This window comes from Plectropomus leopardus, chromosome 9 (genome assembly GCF_026936395.1).
Source record: "Plectropomus leopardus strain MGB_pleo_1.0 chromosome 9, ASM2693639v1, whole genome shotgun sequence".
NCBI lineage: Eukaryota > Metazoa > Chordata > Actinopteri > Perciformes > Serranidae > Plectropomus > Plectropomus leopardus.
The window spans coordinates 2,604,973-2,610,972 of record NC_142184.1 but is presented as its reverse complement, the minus strand read 5'-3'; positions in this window follow the sequence as shown (position 1 = coordinate 2,610,972).

Genomic DNA, 6,000 nt, shown 5'->3' with positions numbered 1-6,000 from the left:
TCCCCTGAGGAGGCGCATCTGACAGTTTGAAAACCTCAGCATTAGAGGGTCAGTGAAGTCTGTCCTGTGAACATGACCACAATATGAATCACTCTGATTATTAGCTACTGTACAACAGAAGCAGAAGCTTCTGTTGTACAGTAGCTAATAATCAGGTGTGTATATAAAACTGTGTGTGTGTGTGTGTGTGTGTGTGTGCTGCAAGTCACCTTTCAGTTCTAGTTTTGTATAAAAGTTCCCACTTGGATAGTAAAGAATTATAGTCCCCTGTTATAGACATTGACGTGTGTGTGTGTGTGTGTGTGTGTGTGTGCGTGTGTGCGTGCGTGTGTGTAAGTGTTTCAGGCTTGAGGCTGAAAGTGTGATTGCATCTTTGCCGAATTTACAGTACAGTCCTAGAAATTTCTGTTTTTGTAGAATGCAGGCCTGCTTCTCTGTTTCTTGCATCAGGACACCATTCTTAAAAAATACAATGCAAACCACTAAGTAAAAATAAACCACAGTGTTTATGCTTTTTTTAGGTGTGTCTGAACTAATACACATGCATGTAAAGATAATGTCACAAATCAGCTAAATTCCAAATATGATAACACATATTTGCATCTAGTTTTGGTGCTCAAACTTCTGCCACCACTTGTTTTTCTGGAGCTTATGAGAAAATTACTGGAGCTGTTTATTAACAAGCCTCTTGCAGCCATGTGATTTCTACCTGTGTGCTTTCATTAAGCCTGCTGGACTTTTAAGAAACAACTGAAAGGTCAGCAGGCATCATTTGTGACATTGGATTCAGGCTCCAAGGTTCACATCAACTATGGGATCCAAGTGTGTTTGCTTTAGCTCTTGGGGCCCTCAGCAGGCCGACTCTGCAGTCTAAGAGCTGCTCAGTCCTTCACTTTTGTTTTATCGGTCTGTGTATACTGTCCCTTTATCAAAACCTGCTTCTGCATCTTTCTCACTCTAAACCTCAGCCGCAGGCACTCCCACAGCTCTGCTGAAGCCTGTTTTCTTCAGTTTCCTGCTCAGGCCCTGTGGTGGTTTCTCTAAGCCCAATCTTCAAGCATCCAGCCCTTTTGATCCAGTTCATTTCCATGGTTCTCTCTGTGTTTGAGTGCACCGCGTGGCTGTTTTCGCTGATCTGTGAAATAGTTGAAATAGCTCTTACGACTTGAAAATGAACCTGTAAAATGCAGGCAGCAATCTGTTGTGAAACATGACAGCGCCACAGTTTGCAATCTGTGTGTAGGCAGAGTGCACAAAATGTTTTCAACAAACAGGGCACCGATTTGTGGCCAGAGACCAAATTTCGAGACAGTGCACAGCTTCCAATCTACACAACAACCATGTTCAAAATGTGAAATTATTTAAGTAATTCCAGCAGAGAAATAAATGAAAAAACATTAAAAGTGATTGCTGATATTATTCTCCCTGTGCTATTGAATCAGTACATTCAGACACTCAACTAAACTCATTAAAGAGGTCGGCTATATGTTCTCATCTAAGACAAAAATGTTTACAGTCCTTCCTAATCATATCGTCCATGCTGAGCAATTAACCACCTGTCGACAAGATAAATTAAAAGCACTTCTCATATTTCAGGCTCCCATATTTGTTGCATTTAAACTTATTTTCAGTCGTGGGCTGTAGCTGCCCTGTGCACAGCAGTGCGTCTTTCATTCGCTGATAAAAGCTGGAATAATTACCATTAGATGACGGAAGTGTCCCGCAGCAGTCTGAGAGGCTTTCAGCTCCATTTAATATCTCACATTTAATACATGTGATGCTTGTTTGAGTGCTCAAGTGTCCGCACTTACACCAAGTTCACACCGCAGCTCTTCATGTTCAATTTAAAGTTACTGCTCATAAGACATTATTGTTTGATTATTTTCATATCTTCCCTGGGATGCAGCCCTTTTTCTGGTGTTGTTATGAACAGACACAAGATGAAGCACATGCAGAGCGACGATACAAAAACCCTGAAATCACCAGACTGTGTGTGATGATCACACATCTTCAGGATAGCTTCAGTCAGTGTTATTTAGTGAACCGTTCCTTCGTTTGGCCTTTTCCATTGTTGTATTGTCCTGTTTCAAAAAATATCCACCATATATGATTATTGCGAAGGAACCTAGGCCTAATAAAATTTACATTGACAGAATATTATATCTGTTGTCAATAGATAGTAAATGGAATTACGCTTGTAAAGCGCTTTTCTCGACCACTCAAAGCTTTCACTCACATTCACCCATTCACACACACATTCTGACATCACATGAATGCAGCATTGTATGAAGTGATCAATTAAAAAAATGGAAAGACCATTAAAAAATAATTTTACGCTGACATGTTGACACATTGACATGTTAATAAAAGTGATATTGATAATACAGGGTTTCTGCTCATGAACGCTGGAGAGATACGGACATTTTTATGTGACAACACATTTAGACTAATTGGCTGCATGTGTCTGATATAATCGTGATTTGCATAACGAGTGCCAGTTTGCTTTATAATCCTGACAGCCTCTGAAGCTCCCGCAGGCCACAGACAAAAATAAAACTCATCACAGACGTTGCAATACTTGTCTCAAATGTTTGTTTGCTGACTTTATGGCTCACAGACTCTCTTAAATTTAAAGAGATGTCTCATTAAGATTTTTTATTCTTTCATAACTAAAATTATGTAAAAATGCAGTACATAAAGCATAATTACAGTAATTAGATCGCTGTAGGCGGTGTGAAGATATTTTGCAAAACAAGTAGAGATACACTGTGTTTGTGTATATCGAAGAGAAATCGTAATTATGCTGTAAATATTGTAAGATACAGATTTTTCAGTAGCTTCATATTGTTCAAACTGCACTGAATATATTTTAAGTTTTCAATTTGTCTGGCAAACCCTCCGAACTAAACTATCCTACAAAACTACCCTTGCAAAGGTAATAATGTTTACTTTTGATTTAAAAAGTCGTGCTCTACAATTTGTACAGAAGTAATCATGATTTGTGTATAAAACCCATGTAATCCAGAGGGTGGCGATCACATGACCATTGTGCAAACAAGAGCAAATAATAAGGTTATATAAATACCAAAATCTTGTATAAAGGCAAGTTGGAGTGCTGCATGGGTCGAACAACACAGGACTTTACCCCAGGAGACCAAATTTTATGATAGTTTGTCAACAGGAGTCTTTTCCTGAACCTATAAAACTCAACATCAAGTATGTAACTTTACATTAAGTATGTATTTTGTCATTCATTTGACGCTAATAGGTTAGATTCCATACTAACCATTGTATGAGGATACATTGCTTAACTCAATTTAAAAAAACATCTATCTTTAATATTTACGCTGAAGTTTGCTGTGGTGTTGGACTGGACTCTATTATACTGAGAGGTATTCTAATATTTTGCACTCCCCAACTGCAAACATAAGTGGATAAGAACATCATAAACACATTTTAATATAAAGCTGTTCAGTACGGCACAACGAACAATACAGCAACAATAAAAATGTAGTTGAATTCAAAACATTCAGGTTTTAACCAGAACTGAAGACTATGATCTTTGACATGTTAACACCATGGGTGGTCGATTCCATAACATTTTGTTTGGATCCAATATCAAGTATTACAAGGCCAAAAATTGCTGATGTCGACACGATATGATACTCTTTATTAAAGAAAACAGTGTGTGTCGAGATTTTTGAGGTGAATAACCAGTCTGCTAAAGTGATAGCTAATAATGACCAATAAAAGTTTGAAAATGTAACAATAACCAACGCTTAAGATCAAATTTCATGACAGCAGAACATTGTTTGCTTACATAGTTTTACTCTTGATATACAAATAGCTACAATAATTATTATTATTATAATAAACTTTATTTGTATAGCACTTTTCATACAAGAAATGCAACCCAACGTGCTTTACAAGAAAGAAATTGAATGCACCAATTGCCTCACATCAAAACACATAAAAGACAAAACGAAATGATAAAACCCTCAGACATAATAAAACCTGCAATGGTACAATGTAGAAGAGAGAAACTAACCCCCCCCCCTCCCCCTTTTTTTTGGTATTAATTCAATTGACTCTCGGATCAATCTTTAAAACGAAAATGTGGTGTATCGATATTTTTGTATCGATACACCCACCCCCAGTTAGAATGTGTGGCAGATTCGTTGTATTTATTTGCTGGGATGATAAACACACACATGCTGAGTTATATAATGTAATGTAATGTTCATTAAAATAGTGGTTTGGTAAGAAACACTGATTAAAAGCATTTCATGCACTGATGAAGATTGTAAGTGCATGGAAGTTAAGATTATTTAGACAAACTATCATGTCCAAGGGCAAGAATGAACTACTGTTCAGTAGTTATTTGATATGTTTCCTAGGAAATGATATGCACCAAAATATAATTGCACCGCATGAATTCTTTTGAAAGGTGATTTGTAATACATGAAATGTTGTGACAGAATTTTTGTCTTCCTCAACAAACCAAAGCATCTTTGTCTGTCATTCAGGTTTTGCATCTCTCACAAAGACAACAGTGCTGTAACTGAAATCTCCCGACGCAAAGCACACAAGCTTTTTTAAGCTGTCAGAGTAAACGTAACAGAGATTCCTCATCAGTGCCAACCTAGAAAAGTCAACAGTCACATACAGCTACTTTATCTTCACAGTGAGAAGATCCGTCTTAAATTGATAGATTCAGACTGATAGTCATACTTGCTTTTGATTTTTCTAAGTTTTATCATTTCAATATGTATGATTATATGGTAACCTAAGATTAATTATGTAACTTTACTTTCCTAAACCTGAACTAATTTTACATTAAATGCATAACATAATGTTGAGTATGCAGTATCATTCATGGAGTGCTACTTAATTAGATATAAAAACTGTTGTATATGCATAGCATACAGACTGATGTATGAGGATACACTGAATTAATTGCCACTGAATTATGAGACACATCTCGATTCATCAGGAAAATTTTAAGCCCTGATTAGTATCAATGCACTGCACTATTTTTCCCGAATATAATGAACAGCTTATGATAAGACTGCAGGCCATGTGTTGGTCGACACTAAGACTGTGCAAACTGTTAATGAAGTGCTACACTATTTTAATTCAAAGTGTGTTTTGTTTTGATAGTGCTTGAAACCCAACACACAATAACTGTAGTTATGTGTATTGTGTATGGGGTTTGTGTTTGTCACATGCAGTGACACGAACGACTCATTAGGGTGCTATTAATCATACTGTCAGTAAACTACATGACATCCTGACTTATTCACCTTAGTATTTTTCGTGCTCAGATCCAGCAAATCTGGTCCAAAAAACTCAAGTCACTGTTGTGAAAAAAAACATTCTTCCTCTGTTTGGAAAGGTTGACATTTTCAAGACAAACAGCCTCTAGTATTTCATCACTCACTTGTGGGAACATTTGAAAGCCTCACAGACATACAGCTGCATTCACTTTGCAAAGACATTCATTACTAAGAAAATCGCACTTTAAGAAGCTCTGTAGCCAAAAACCGCATTTTGCTATTTAATATGGAAATCTGCAGCCCACATATGGCCTCATCAGTGTATGTGAAACATAGGGACTGTGACAGACACTCACGCACTTATGGCAAACACTTGAGTTATGCACTGGAGATGTCTATATAAGCTTGTTAGAATTTTATAATGCAGCATAATTATGCAGGAATGTAGGAATGATTGGCAGCTCCTTAAATAGGAATGTGTGGTAATTATGAGTTTGAAGATGCAATAAGCATTAAACATGATTACCTTAACGAGAGCTTTCTTAGGATCAGAAAAAGTTTTCAAGTGAAAAAAAAAGTGTAAATGTGAGAGCATCTTTCACCATAGAAGCCCTTAAAAAGTTTAATGTTAAATAATAATAATTAAGCTCGAATAGACAAAACATAACCAAGTTTGCACAGTAAAGAATAATATTTTCCTCACTGTCAACAAAGTGTATGAAAA